Source organism: Pinus tabuliformis, chromosome 2_1, assembly GCF_031772625.1.
Source record: "Pinus tabuliformis cultivar Carrire ecotype Pingquan chromosome 2_1, CPIR1, whole genome shotgun sequence".
Lineage (NCBI taxonomy): Eukaryota > Viridiplantae > Streptophyta > Pinopsida > Pinales > Pinaceae > Pinus > Pinus tabuliformis.
Window position 1 is genome coordinate 370425403 of NC_142299.1, and position 16042 is coordinate 370441444.

The 16042-nt window shown below is 37.0% G+C and overlaps 1 pseudogene across 1 annotated transcript in view; it reads left to right on the plus strand.

The window, feature by feature from the left end:
* The window catches only part of LOC149200411 (L-arabinokinase-like), a 448322-nt pseudogene that overhangs the window by 52622 nt on the left and 379658 nt on the right, over window positions 1–16042 (plus strand). The window contains exon 2 of the transcript XR_016253365.1: window positions 6448–6555. The product of XR_016253365.1 is annotated as an L-arabinokinase-like (transcript). The remainder of the gene's footprint in view (window positions 1–6447; window positions 6556–16042) is intronic.

Below are 16042 nucleotides of genomic sequence, written 5' to 3' on the forward strand. Positions count from 1 at the left end.
CAAACCATCCAACCCCTTCCGATATGTTCCTCCCTCTTTGGACTCTATTAAAGAAAAGGTTAAGGGTAAAATGAAAAAGGGTGATATGAATATCAAAAGTTATTTCACTGTCACACCCTCCTCTCCATCAGATGCACATGGTCCTCAAGCTAGTAGAACTTTGCAGCCCACTTTAGATGACCATTGGAAGAAAAGATTGAGGGAGACTGCTTGTGATTACATATGTAGATGGTGCTATGATGCTGATATCCCCTTCAATGCTTCCCGTTCACCATATCATGAACTTATGTTTGATGCCATACATGCTGCTGGAAAAGGCTTCAAAGGCCCTATTATGCATGAGATAAGGGGGTATCGTTTGCAGAACGAAATTGCCTCCATTAATGAGTATTTGAAAGATTTCAAAAACTCATGGGCAAGAATAGGATGTACCATCATTTCAGATGGATGGACTAATAAAAGAAACCGTACTGTCGTAAACTTTCTTATCTTTTGCCCACAGGGAACCATGTTTTTAAAATTAGTTGATGCATCTGATAAGGTAAAAGATGGACAGTTGTTGTTTCAACTATTGGATGAGGTTGTTGAGGAAGTGGGGGTGGCTAATGTTGTTCAAGTCATCACAGATAATGCCTAACTATGTTCTTACTGGTAAACTATTAGAGGAAAAACACAAAACCATCTTTTGGACCCCATTTGCTGCACATTGCATAGACCTCATGCTTGAGGATATTGGCAAATTAGATTGGGTCAAAAACAATGTAGATCATGCCAAAAGCATAACAAAATTTATCTACAATCGTTCATGGATTTTGAGCCTGATGAGGAAACACACAGGGGGCAGGGATATTATTAGGCCTGCCATTACTAGATTTGCTACTCATTTTTTGACATTGCAATGTATGCTTTCACAATGTAGAAACTTGCAAAAGATATTTTCCAGTGAAGAATGGAATCAAAGCCAATGGTCTCACAAACTAGAAGGCAAAGAATTGAAAAAGAAAGTTAATGAAGAAATATTTTGGAGAAAGGCAGCAAAGGTTGTGAAGCTCGCTGAGCCACTAGTTAAGGTGTTACGGTTGGTGGATGGGGAAAGATTGGCTATGGGCTTCATTTATGAGGCTATGGATCAAACAAAGGAGCAAATAAAAAGGGCATACAAGGATATAGTGGCTAAGTATGGGCCCATTTGGGCAATCATTGATGAAAGATGGAACAATCAACTCCATCGCCCTATACATGCAGCTGGGTATTTTTTGAACCCACGGTATCATTATAAAGCTAAGGAGACAGGAGCTTTGAAGCGGGAGGTTAGAGATGAATTGATTGATTGCATTGATCGCATGATTCCATTGGAGTGTGATTAGCTGGAGATACATTGATAGGCCACAACCTTCAACAATGCCTCAGGTACCTTTGGGAAGAACCTAGCAAAGATTGCAAGGGAAGCAGATGAGCCAGGTAAACAAAAATTTCAATTTTCAAATTCTTAATACTTATTTCGTTAAATCATTTATAATTTGAAAGTTGGATATAATTTGTAATTTTGTTGAGCTAACTCATTACACTCCTATGTTTTTTGCAGCACAATGGTGGGAGGCTTTTGGTAGCCATTGTCCTGAATTGCAGAAGTTTGCAATTCGTATTTTGAGTCAAACTTGCAGTGCTACTGGGTGTGAGCGCAATTGGTCTATCTTTGAGAGGATTCACACAAAGAAGAGAAACCGTTTGGATAAAAAACGGTTAAATGATCTAGTCTATGTCCAATACAACCTCCGGCTCAGACGCAACCAATTGCTGAACAAAAGACCTGATTCAGATCCCATTGTGTTGGAAGACATTGATCCAACATCAGATTGGGTAGTGGAGAGTCATCCAACAGAGTTTGATTCTGATGAGGATCTTGATTTGGATTTACAGGTGGAGGCATCACTCGAACATAATGTTCAGTTGAATGCAGATCCACTTGTACTAGCCTCAGGGCCAGCCCCAAGTCCTCCAGTTGCAGGCGCTTCCTCTGCTCAACCATGACAGAAGCACATATCTCGTCTATCTCAGTTTGCAACTATTGCACAGCCTGCTAGTGCTACCACTTCTATAGTTGCAGTTGGAGATGATGATGATGAGGAGCCATGGGGCCCCCTGTCTGACTCTGATCCAGAGGTTGATCCAGATGATCTTGGCTCCTCTAGCAGTAGCCAGTAGTACTAGTCACAATTTACTTTTGTTGTAGAGGCCATTTCTAGCCTCCTTGGTTATGTGTTTTTGTTTTGATCTCTATATCATCATCATGTATGTATTGGACAGTGCATTGGGTGCCATTTTGATATAATGGATATATACATGAGCCTACTTTGATCATATGTTGTCTTCTATCTATATTCTAATGCTGTGTGTTTGGAAACATGAATGAAAATCTTTAAAATTATGTTTTTTTATAGAAAAATAAATATTTAATGTATTTTTTACAACGACTGAGTCATTTAAATCGAGCCGACTGAGTCGATACCATGTTGGAGTTGACCCTCGGCCGAGTCGGGGTTTTAAAACATTGATTCGAAGTACAAGTTGTTGGAACTGGTAAGAAGAAAGTAGACCTTTGATGTAAAGCTGTGTACTGAGCTAAAGTGATCATTTCATTAATACAAAAAGTCGTTCCAGGATTCATGTGTCAGGGAAATTGGTGATGTTTTTTCCTCTTTTGTAATTATTATTTCTTTGTTTTTTTTCCATATGTTTTTCCTATCTGTATTGTTTAAAGAAAATTAAGGGTTGAACTTGTTTAATTACACTCTGCTCTGGCTTATAAGCAATATATGTGTTTTCAAACTGAGATTAAATATATAATTCATTCTAAAATGCTCTATGTTTAATTGAATCTCAATCTTTTCCTCCCTTTCATTCCACAAAAGCTCCAAAGATCCAATAGCCTGCCTACCTTGCCCTGTTACAATCTGTTCTGTTATTTCTGTATCTGATCACCCTAAGACTTTTTGACTCCATTGCCCAATGGCCTTTCCTTGCAGTTTCAACCAAAAATTTCAAAAACCAAACTCTGAACCCAATAACTAGCCTAAAATCCCAAAGAAACAAATCTAAATCCAATAGAGAGATCCCTCTCTGAGTTTAGAAGGGCTAGCTTCTAAGCTTACAAGTGGTTTTGTGGTTACCTCTGGGTTTCTTTTACAGCCTTAAGAAATTATGGAGAGATAACAAGTTCATCTACCAGTGAGAGGTGATATATTTTATAATTTTTAGACCAACTTACTTGAAGAATATGGGAGCAGGTTTGGTCTGAGTTTAAGCCGGTGGTACCTTTCATTTGGTTGTCATGGGATCTGTCTCTGCAGTGTCATTTTGCATGGGAAAATCTATCTCTGATGACAATGGCAGGGCCATAATTGACTACAAGCCATAGGTTGCCGTCATTCCCTTTTTGCTTTTGATAATCGTTATTTCATTTTTTTTGTGCTTTATCTTCATATGTTAGATCCTTATCATATATGAAAACATTGTCCAGCCATCAATGGGTCAATTACAGTGACATTCTTCGCAGAAATTTTTATTAGGTTCTGTTATTAGAAATTGTTCTTTTGATGATTTTGAATTGATTTATGTGGCCTGAACTCTTGCATATTTTCTGTGGACTCAGGATAAACTCCATTACTTTTTAACTGTGTACTTTGCATATGGACTTTTTGTAATTCCATTGTGCAACTGGATAGCTAGCTTTGAAAAAGTGTTTATTTTTTGCCATTGTATTTCTGTAACTGATGAACTTTCTAGTTTTGTGCGGAGTGCGAGGATGTCTCTTTTATGGGTTTGATTCAGATGTCTTCAATTTGCTGTAAATCTTGCAGTGGCGTCACAGTTTTAGCGGATTATTGGTCTTTGTTATTTATAATGCTGCTATCTGTTTGTATGCACACATTCCTACAGGCACACGCTGTTAACTGTCTATGGCCATGACCTGCTTGGTGGAGAATTGCTGCATGTAATTTTCAAAGGATTTGTGAGTGGTAAACTTAAGAATTATGGAAAAGAAATCACTTTGAGCTAAAAGCATGTGACCTCAGTGAAATAATTTCTTCAGAGTAAGAAGACATGTCCCACCAGGGCCTGTTTCCTGTATCCTGTGTCAGAGACGTGCCCTCATTGTGCCCCTTGTAAAGAGGCCTGTGGGCCATAAAAACACTTCTTTCTTTTGAGCTCATTTCACTCAATAGGTTGGAGGTGTGATATATTTTGGAGTGATATATTTTGGACTGTGGCTGAGGGTTATTGTGCAGTGTTAGAAGGGAGATTCCAAGTGCTGGGCAAGTCAAATTGTCCACCAATCTTCAGGTTTTTTTCCCTACAGCAGTCCATTATCCTCCTCTTTTTTGTTTTAATCGATGGTGAATCGGTAACATGGAGTAATTTGGGTGAGGCCCAGCGTCAAATCTTCTGGTTGCCATTATAACATCAAGAGTATATCCAACCGCCCACAAGCCAAATATACCAATAACTTATGACTTAGCAAGATCCAAGATGTCACCAGAGAAGGGGGTCGCCCACAAGCCAAATATACCAATAACTTATGACTTAGTAAGATCCAAGATGTCACCAGAGAAGGGGGTCACCTACTCTTCGAATCTTATGACAATTGGCCAGCATGCCCCTTTATGGGAATCAATCTTGGGTGGAGGGGAAAACAAACCAATTTCCCAACCACTTGGACTACACCCATGGGAGTCTTCCTCATTTCACAGAAATCATGGTTCAATCATCAAGGGAAGCTGGAAAAGGTCAAAGGAAAGGAGGAATGCCACCACTGATGTCGTCCCCCCCTCAATTTTCTTCATGGTCTGCTAGTGCTCCATCTTGCTGGAATTGTGGCAGCAACAACCGCTTCAAATGTTGAGAAAAACACTATTTTAGCAAGACAGCATGCTCAAGAACAAAAATTGTTTGATTGAATTAATATCTTTTTTTTTTCCAAGGAAAAAATTGTAATTTCCATTATCAAAAATATTGAAAATTACGTGTTGTATCAGCTGCATAAAGTGCTATGCGTGTATCAGAGATGGATGGAGCCATCTATCCAATATATCCGTTCATAGTTCATACATAAAGTGACCATAAATATGTAAATTCGCTAAAATATAAAAACATGTGATGCATAGTATCAGTCATATAAAACTAGCAAATTCTGCCAAAAGATCATGAAGGTTGATCATTCGGCTCATCTTCTCTTGTATGCTCTATAAAAGGCCTGTGGTAGTACTGGTACTGTTCCTGTATTAACCATTGATCGCTGGGCTGCTGCACGGCTTCCTTGGAAAGGCTGTCAGAAATCTGGTTCCTTTCCTTGTAAATGTGTGAGCAGACAATAAAATCAAAATGTGATTTTAGAGTTGTAACTTCATCCAGTGAATCTCTGTGTGTGCCCGTGACATTGAGAAATAGTGTTGATCCAATTGATGACAATTTTTGAGTGTATGATTGAATTTATATCATCATGTAAAATTGTAAATGTTTTGGTTTCTAAATTCTAAAGAAAATTGAATTCTTGTCTATATTTCATTTTCCTATGTGTAATTCACTAATTTGTTATATATATAACACGTCCTCCTTGTCCTGTTTCTGGAGACACCATGTCTCATGTCGGACATTCATATTTCTGTGCCCTCCATGTCTTGTGTCATTGTGTCATGTGACTTAGTACTTCACACATTCCATTATGAATGATTTTAATTTGAAATATTTATGAATTTGTTTAAACAATATTGGCTACTCAAATATTTTTAGAAAATTAGTTACCAAACCTAAACTTCCTGAAAACATGAGACAATGTATTTATACTTGCTGACAAGAAAAAAATCTATTTCCTTCCTTATTGCTTCAAATTTTTTAGACTTGGGCCAGTATTCACTAGATGCCTCAAGAATATTATGAGTAATTGAAGGACACAACACTAATATTCATAAACAACCAACATCAGGATATGCAGCTGAATGCTAGACCATGATCACACGAAAAATTGCATTAGGCAATTTCTACCTACTTTGTTTCTACAGCGTCAGAATAAATCAAATTAATAAGCAAATAAGTTCATAAGCTGAAAGGACAGTAAGTGAGATGTAAACTGAGTAAAGGTGGGAAAGAAGGGTAGGAAACTTCAGTTAATGGGACAAGAACTTGGAATTGAGGGAAGAACTTTCATGGAATTGACCAATATATCAACATAATACTGAAAATAAATGTGAGACAAGAATCTGACTTTGTGTTATTGGATGCCCATGACCATGTAAAATGTTACAATAGGGAGTTTCTCCGAAGTTATTTCATATCATCATGAGATATGGCATGATCGCTTTTGATGATTTGTGAAATTGTGATTTATTTTCATATGCACAATGTTTAGTTTTTAGCAGAGTCATTATTATGCATTGTTTGTGTATGTAGGTGGTAAGACATCTTGTTGCAGCAGGACATGAAGTTCATGTGGTCACCGGGGCACCTGACTTTGTATTCACAAGTGAAATAAGTTCATCTAATTTGTTCCTTCGCAAGGTTGGTTTCATGTAATATTTATATTTATATTTTAGAGGGCATCTTCATTGTCTTTGGCATGTTGTTTCCCCAAAAATTATTTTTCTCTGTTTTTCCTTATCAAAATAGCTTCCTTATTCTATCTCTAAGCATCCTGCATTGGTTTCTTGCACTGTTATTCATAATCTTAGAAATTTAATTATACTCAAAAGTAGATACATCCATGTTGACATTCCTTCAAATTTGAATGGAACTGCAAGTTGTCTCCTGGACCTGCACAAAAGATAAGTCCAATTGTCCATGTACAAATCCTAGAAGGACTTAAGGACACTGTCCACTGTCACCTTGGTGGTCATCCTCCTCACTTTAGGCCAGCACCCCTATGGCACAAGGGGGAATTACATAATTAGACTACAAATCAGCCCTTTGCAAAGCTGTTGATAATATCATATTTGTAGAAAGTAATTTATGTTGGGATTTTTTAGATAAAATAAGTGAGAAGACAAGCAAGATTGAGTGCCTTTTCCTTGGGAAAATGGAGTCTAAACATCACTTGATAAAGAAGTTTAAAATGAAAGGAAGAATTCAACAAGCTATGTAGTACATCAATCTTGTTTATCAAATCAATCATATTGATACTTGCGAACTGCAGAAAAAGCCTACAAAGACACCACTTCATTTCTAGTACAAATCTACCAACATGTGGCGCAGCCATCAAAGTATAGAAAGCAGCAACAATCTCCAGGAAAGTAAAATGACAGCAACCATTTATTCATATACCAATCTGGTTACATCCAAGGGTATGTAGGGCTGAAAAACACTTACAAAACCCTTCTTTACACATCCAAACAGCCCACTGAAAATGTGCAACAGATCTGAAATAGCAGAGATATACCAGTAGAAATAAGGTAGCAGCCCAAGCATCAAACTGATCAACCATTCTAGCAGACAAGAAACTTCATTCACCAAGATCGTTTCCTCCCTTTAACCTGAAAATGGCATTGTCCTTGGCCTTGTAGGGGAATTTCTCCACTTGAATGTCTGATTTGCCAAATGAGAGGAGTCTTTTTTGTATAGAGTTCCTCATTAACTAATTTACAATAAAACATAAGTGAGAAAAATCTAGAGTCTTAGATCCTTCTTCTTTCCAAGCAATATTAATAAAATATTATGAGAATGGTTTGGAAATGCCACTTGTCCACAATATTTTGAGGATGCCTTCTTTCTTTGATTATGGTTCCTCTAAGACCTTCTAGGCTGACATCTTCCTTGAATAATGTTCTTTTATGCATAAAATATTACTTTTTGACTTCTAGAGACTTCCCTTTAGTGGACTGCTCTTTATTTGTATACATAACCTTGATCATGTCATAAATCTTTTTATATTACCTAACAAGGTGTGCTTCTTTCTAGATTAACCTTTGACATTTGTTGTTATGGTTTTAGCTGCCATTTGTCCTCTTTAGAATGAAAAGGCTTCTTCTTGGAGTGATTATCGTTAACTAAAATCTGGTTTAGCAATATTTTTTGACCTACTGTAAGATGGATGCTCACTTAAAGTGGAACTCTTTCTCCAATATACGCCACATGCCCATTCTAAATGAAGGGTGTCCTCTTTTAGCTGCTTTGACCTTATCAAAGCACCTTGGATGCCTCTTCTAGGTGAAATGCACCTCTTAACGTGCCTTCATACCTTCCTTGAACTAGTCATTGATGCCACATGTTCATCCTAGCTAAGACACTCCCTTAGCATGTGTATGCTAACCTTAAAGAATGAACTCTAGAGGGTGTGTATCCTTATATCAAGGGTGTCCTCTACTCTTTAAGATTGTGCTAGCTGCAACACGTCACTATCTATAAGGATGTTGTAACATTTTTGTTGACCATGTCAACAAGGTTTAGATGCCATTAATACATGCCATGAAATCCTCCAAATCAGCCCATAGATGTTGGGTGCTCCTCCCAAGCATGAACTGTGACTAAATGTGAGAACACCAAGGCGGAGAATAGAGATGTGTCCAGATGGGAACTCTCCATAGTCTCCATCATCCCCAAGATAAGGTAGCCATGCATACAAATATGCAACTTTGCCTCAGTATACGTGAGATGAACCCTACATGAACAAGTATGCATGAAAATATGTAGATAAGGGCTCACAAAGGTGAATCTTTGCCACATGAGCAACTTGTCTCCAAATTTTGAAACTTGACAATCAAACATGCCTTAAAGGACATGAACATCCTCCAAACATGTCAAAGAAAAGAAAAGACAAACCAAGCCACCTATGCTGATGCAATGCTGTTGAAAGAATGTCTTTGAAGATGCAAATTGGATTTTGCAATTTTCAGGTGGTAACACTACCATTATGAATAAGATACCCAAATAAACCAAGTAGTTATCATTTTACAAGATTGATGTTCTTGTGCCTAGCATGGACATAGTCATCCATGGGCCTAATGCATTTGAATTCAAAATACCATCCTAGGTAATTTCTTACTAAGGTTTATGTAGGTGTAGTATGTTTGCATTGTGAATGAGTAGAGTTTCTTTCTACTTTAGTTCAATCTTCAATATTTTGTTTTTCTTGAATTTTATCATTGAGTTCTGTTCATTTGTGATTTGAATTGAGTAGCCTTCATTTATTAAGTCTTTTTGTTGCCTAAGTAAATAGCTTGCAAGCTAGTAGATTGACATAAAAGCATAATGCACTAAAGCTTCACCAATGTGTCTCTAGATTTCATCAAGACGGTTCTATTTTATCAAGATGGTTCTATAGTTACTCTAGTCTAATGCATTGTTTTGCTTTTGAATAAGATAGATGATATACATGGTCAATGGTGGTGGGAAGAGTAGACAACTTGATTAGATATTTTGGTGATAATTGAGGCAAAGAGGTTCTATGCCTTGAGTGAAAATACTTTGGATATTAGACCTTCTTGATTCTTTGCTTTTATGTGTAGTTTATCTGAGGTTGCTAAGACCATTGTGAGTGTGAAAAGATCTCATCTATTGGCAAAAGTGGGCCTAAAATGAGTGGTTGGTGGGTAATGTTATGGATTTTGGGATCATGGGAAACTAAATAGTTGGGTAAGAATTTAGAAATGACAATCATGGAATTCTTTTGTAACTAGGTTTGCAATGAGGGTTGGATAAATGGTTGAAGGCATATAGAAACTCAATCCTCTCTCAAGATATAAGCACATTTTACTTAAGTAGTTTTACCACCCTTTACAATCCTACTCATCCTTGTTTTTCTTGTATAGACTTGTGATTGATCCATTGATTGTCACCTTTAGTATAATCTACACTTAATGAGATGCGTAATTGAGTATAACACGTAAATCCCAAACACTATTTTCATTTAGGTTAGAAAGTGTTTTTATTGTCGAAATGCATTAGACATTGCAAGATGTTTTTAGGATTTTTTTAGATAGCCATAAATGGCACGAGAAACCATTGAGGTTGTTTCTCAATGGATTTTGGCAATTGTTGGATGTTTTCAAATTTTTTACCTTTATATATATATATATATATATATTTTTTTTTTTTTCAATTTTCTACTTAAATCCAATCCAATTAAAAAATGAAAGGGTTTCTAACATGGGCTCTACAGTGAGCACATGTCCTTGAGTTGGAGTTGTTGAAGGAAATGTAACTTGGTTCGGTCTTCATAAATATACTTATTCAAGAAAAGAAATATTATTTTTATAATATATGTCAATGAGTTTCTTGCTCATTGAAATAGGTCTAGCACTAGTTAAAGTGCTATAGGTAAGTCAAATAGTCAAAAGAAAAAGGTTGAAGACCTTAAAGGTCATGTTACACCATGTATGATTATGTATTAAAGTCAAGAGAATACCTCCAAGCAAAGTCAAGTCTCCTCCTATGCAAAGGCATCATCAAAGAAGCTCCTTCAAGCATGCAAAACCACCATAGAAACCATTCGAAGTCTGCACAACAAGTTGGCCTACAAACAGTTAACATGTCGGCCTTCTAGTCGGTCTAATCACAATATGGGTGAGAATGATCTAGAAGGCGGATCAAGTCATGTTTTAATCTTAGCCGTTGATTAGAGACTTAATCTCGGTCGTTGAAGTCTCAACAGAAAAAGTATAAGAAGGAGGTTTGGGGTTCATTTAGAAACACACATAGAGATTGAGGAAATTGATTTTTTGAGGTGAGAAGTTCTCAGGAGGAAAATCGATTGGGGAGATATTGTAGTAGAGGGGCAGTGAGAATCTAGGAGAAGGAATTTCCGGAGAATACAAGGCAGAGAGAGGACATAAAGACGTCTAGAGGAGGGCTGACACTGGCCTACGTAGAGGCATTGTAGTCAGTGAGGGGAAGTTGAGTGTTTGCAGAGGGAATTCGAATTTCAAGTGCCGGAAGCCAGGGTGTGACACTGAAGGCAAGAAAGTCGATTTCTTAGCCAATAGAAGATCTAGAGTAGAGAGGCAGTGTAATACCTAAGAGGGGTGATGCAAAAGCTGCCCAGGGTGACGCAGTTTGATGCAGAGGCCATCAGAAGGTGACGCAGAGCCTCCCAGAGCTGAGGATCAATCACTAATTCTCTAGTGACAGGGTGAGATCATTTCACCAGTCTTTTGTCCAGTATTTTCTCTGTAAAGGATTGCTAGTTGAGCATCCTAGATTTGTATTCAAAATTTTCTCTTGCATAATAATAAACCCTCAGAGCTGCTGCACCGGTTTTCCCACATTGGGTTTTTCTAGGGACTATTTTGTCCAAAAATAACTGTGTCCTATGTATCTTGTTCTTTGCTCAGTTTTCTTGTTTCATGTAATCAAATTTTAACTAGTGTAGGCTGCCGAAGTAATTTGCTTCAGTATTCAGAGAATAAATTGATGAATGAATATTAAAATCAAGTAGGTGAAGTAGATTCGGATTTGTTGCAGTAGGGGTTCCTTAAGGATTAGGAATTTTCACAGCAGCAAAATTTGACATGAAGGATCTTGGGTTGATGCATTACTATTTGGGACTAGAAGTCTGGCAAGGACCAAATGAAATCTATTTGGGTCAAGGAAAGTATGTGATCGAGATTCTAAAGAAGTTCGACATGATGGATTGTAAACCTATGACCACTCCGATGATCACAAACTTGAAGAGACTAAGGAGTTCTGAATCAAGCCCTATGGATCCTTCCAAGTATAGACAACTTGTTGGCTCATTGATGTACTTGGTGAATACTCGACCAAACATATGTTTTGCAATAAATGTACTCAGTCAATTCCAAGTGGAGCCGAAGCATGATCATTGGATAGTAGCAAAGCATATTCTGAGATATCTGCGAGGAACCATCAACTATTGTTTGAAATATGATAGAAGGAATGATGTCCAATTGATTGGGTATACAGATTCCGATTGGGGAGGCAGTGAACAGGGTAGAAGCACTATGGGAGGATGTTTCAGTTTAGGATCCTCCATGGTCTCATGGATGAGCAAAAAGCAAGACACCATTGCTTTGAGTAGTGTTGAGGCTGAATATGTTGCAACATGTGAAGTAAGCAGGGAAGCAGTATGGTTAAGGAAGCTGCTATCCGACTTGTTTGAAGGACTGATGAACCCTATAGTGATACTTTGTGATAACACCAGTTGCATTCGTTTGTCTGAGGATCCAATGTTTCATGGAAAGACAAAGCATATCAACAACAAGTATCACTATATTCGAGAGCTAGTACAAAATGGTGTGTTGCAGCTACGGTATATCTCCACTGATGAACAGGTAGCTAACATATTGGCGAAATCACTTCCGAACAAGAATCTTGTATACTTAAAGGATAAGCTTGGTTTGGTGGTTTTGTCATCCCTAATTGAGAGGGAGAGATAGACACTACATTCTTGTCTTCACTTAGGAAGAAAGAATGGAGGATTGGGTAACCATCTGACCTTCGATACTCTTTGAGAATGTGGTAGGGAATTCAAGACAAGAGTAGTCATGGACCGATATTCTTTGAGGATTAGCTACCCAAGATAAGAATAGTCCAATGGGAGGTCATACTCTCTGAACACCCGGGTGGGGTATGTACCGTGGGAGGTAATGATGATGGTGTATATATATCATTGGTTTCGCCAACATTTTGCTTTGATCTTGTGGAGAGATAGAGTTGTTAGTCAAGGCCTTTCTATGTGACAATGCTAGTTAATATGATGCTAGACAAATGGGTTGCCAATTCGACTCTTCTTATGAGATCTCTTCGGATTGAGAATGATCATGTACCTCTTATGAGTACCTCCCTAGTGAAGAGGGAGTGTTGAAAAGTTTGTAACTAGGTTCGGGCTTCATAAGTATGAAATGTATTCTTGTAAATATAAAATGGAAAAGAAATTATTATTATTATTGGAGCACGGGTTTCATGCTCAAATTCTTTTATTTTATAGGTCAAGCACCCATTGAGTGCTTCTAGGGTTTGTCCTAGGTATAAGAGTCATTGTCATGTATCGAAGACCCTATGGGCACATTGTAAATTGTAAAGGAAAATTTATTTTGTCTTTAAAGTGTCAAAATACCTCCAAGATCAAGTCGGCCTAATGAGTTGTCAAGTCGGCCTACATGAAGAGCCACGTCCACCCTTGAAGAAGCCTATATATAAGAAGAACTCGTCCTCCATTTGGATCACTCACTCACTCATCTCTTATGTGAAGAAGCAGAAGAAGAAGTCAAGAAGGAAGTGCGAAGAAGAGGAAGTCGAAGTTTTTGGGCCTTATCTATTCTTCTGGGAAGATCGGAGTTAGGGTTTCTGCGGTGGGATCTCTAGTGGTTCGATTTTGGAAGCAGAAGAGAAGGGAAAGTAAGCGAAGGTCTCTTAGGGCATCTTAGTAGCCCTAGGACTCAAGTCAAGGCAAGCGAAAAGAAGAGATTTATGGGTTTTCCCCTCGAGACGAGTGGTTTTGGCCCTGGCTTGCAGCCTATATATTGTAACTATTCTTACTGTTTTAGTAGCTGTTTGATGTATTGCACATTGGAATAATAACGAACAAAGCTAATAAGTAAAAGGTAACACAAATAATTATCAACTTAAGAGAATTAACATATTCATTGCCCTATTGAATTCTCAACAATAATAAAAGGCGGCTATGTGACATATATGCTCCTAACTAAAAACACTACCGTGTCACCACCACAATGATGAATGTACTGAATTGTGCCATCAAAGTTATCTCCAGGGACATGAATTGATTGCTTTACACATGACACCTTTCTCGGAGACACCACACCACCTACTGTTGAGCAATAGTTATTAGGAAATCCTAAGATTCCTTGGTTAACCATAAGCATAATGCCAGGAAAGGTGTGTGGTTCCATAATATGTCTGTAGGAAATTCCCATAAATGACTTGGATCATTGTAAATAACTAACAAACTGATAGCAAAATGCTGAATAATATGTTCATACATAATATGGGTAACAAAGCTTAACATGCCTAATCAATGAATTTGCTTTGATTAAAGGGTATATTTTTGCTAAGGCCATGGAAAAGGAGTTCAACAATCGATACTACCAACATTAGGGTACACAAAGGTCTTGGTGCATTTTGATTAAATGCCAATCCCCATTTTGATTAAATGTCCATCCCAAACCCTGATATGTGATTGAATTCAAGGAAAATGTTGCAATCCTATTAGTCCTGAAATCTTGGAAATTGGGAATTTTGCCAAATTTTGAATCGGATATGAAATTTTGCTTGTTCCATATGAAGTCCAATGAGGTTGGAACCACTCTTAGACATCCTAAAACAAGTAATGGTAATGTTAAAAAATTAAGTAAAAAGATAAAAATGAAAGATAAAGGAAATGCCAACTTTAAAGGATAAAAATAAAATATAAGGGAAATTCAAATGTCAACTTTTAAACATTACCATTTATTGCATTTTTGTTCCAGCATAGTAAAAAACTGAGTCAAACCAAATCAAAATAGGTACATTTAGTGTTGGAAACACATTGTACGAATGTTGGTACAGCTCAAAAACACATTTTTGACCATATAATACACATTTCCCACACGTGGGATGCATTTGTATGGCCAGAAACATGTTTCAAGGTTGTACAACATGCATTTCCACATTTTTGTATGGAAACGCTCCTGGTATGGCACCTGAAGTGATGTCTCCTCCAAAATAGTTATACAACTTAACTTATATAACATTACAAAGTAAAGTTATATAACCAATATTATTTAATATATCTTGTATAATAGTTAACTTTCAATGTACATATGTAATTTTTAAGTTATATATATATATATATTATGTATATATATATATTATATATATATATATATATATATATATATATATATATATAGATAGATATAAATTTGATAAATAATTAATGTATTAGATTAATTACTCTTTATATAAATTACCAAACATTCATATATGGTTATATGAATGTAAATTGTTTCTCCTTGGCTAAGAACTCATCTTCCTTGGACGTAAGGAAATAGATCAATGACCCAAGACCCAGAGGCATCTGGCAGGAGTGAAACCTGCCCCCTTATGGACCACCAACGAATAATTCCAGGTGGTGCTGTTTTTCTTGAATAACGGGGATGAGTCAGCCTGAATTCACAGATAGTGACCAGTGATGGTTGTCCTCACTGCTGGTTTGACAATTGAGTTATGATAGGTTTTCCCACTGTTTAAATAAAAAATATAGTTATATTTTTATGTAAAATTTTATTTTTATTTTTAAAAAATATAAAAATATATCTATATTGTTTGTACTTGCCATTTTCCTGCATAGGGATCTTAGCTTTTCAAAAATCTGATAAATCAAATCTGAATCTTGGTAACTTAGCATAAACCCCCTTAATATTAAAAGCTGCAGGTCAGCCATGATCGACAGCTACAAGAATTCCAGCCTGTCCCTGTTACATATGCTCCATTATGGGCTTAGTAAAGTGAAGGCTGAGAAAAGTTGCATGATTGTTATGGTATATTTTATTTCTACTGGCTCAAAAGCTGAATGTATTTTTGTTGGTTGCAGTTGTTGTAAAACTATTTATTTTTTGAATAACCATATAAAATCCTTTGATTCTGTAAATACTTAACAAACTATGAACCTCAATGGACAAAATATGTTATTTTTAGAGTTTTTTTAGATTTATTTATTCTATTATTTGGGTGCTTATTCCTGTTCTCATAACAAATTTAAGAGATAGAGTGTTCTATGGATGCCTGAAAAATATTTTGTCTTCTTACATTAGACATATTGTTCTCCTTTGGTGAAAGTTTCTTCTGATCATATGGTTATAAACTATGTTGCAGGAAATGTAGGGCAAGGGGGCGTTTCCGTATGGAAACGAGTACGAAATGCTGAAACGCGTGTGGTACGGCCCTAAAACGCATTTCAGGTCGTACTGCCACATTTCAAAAAACTGAAACGTGGCCAGTACGGCTTGAAATGCGTACGGCCCTGAAACGCATTTCAGGCCGTACTGCCACGTTTTACGAAACTGAAATGTGGCCAGTACGGCCTGAAATGCGTTTC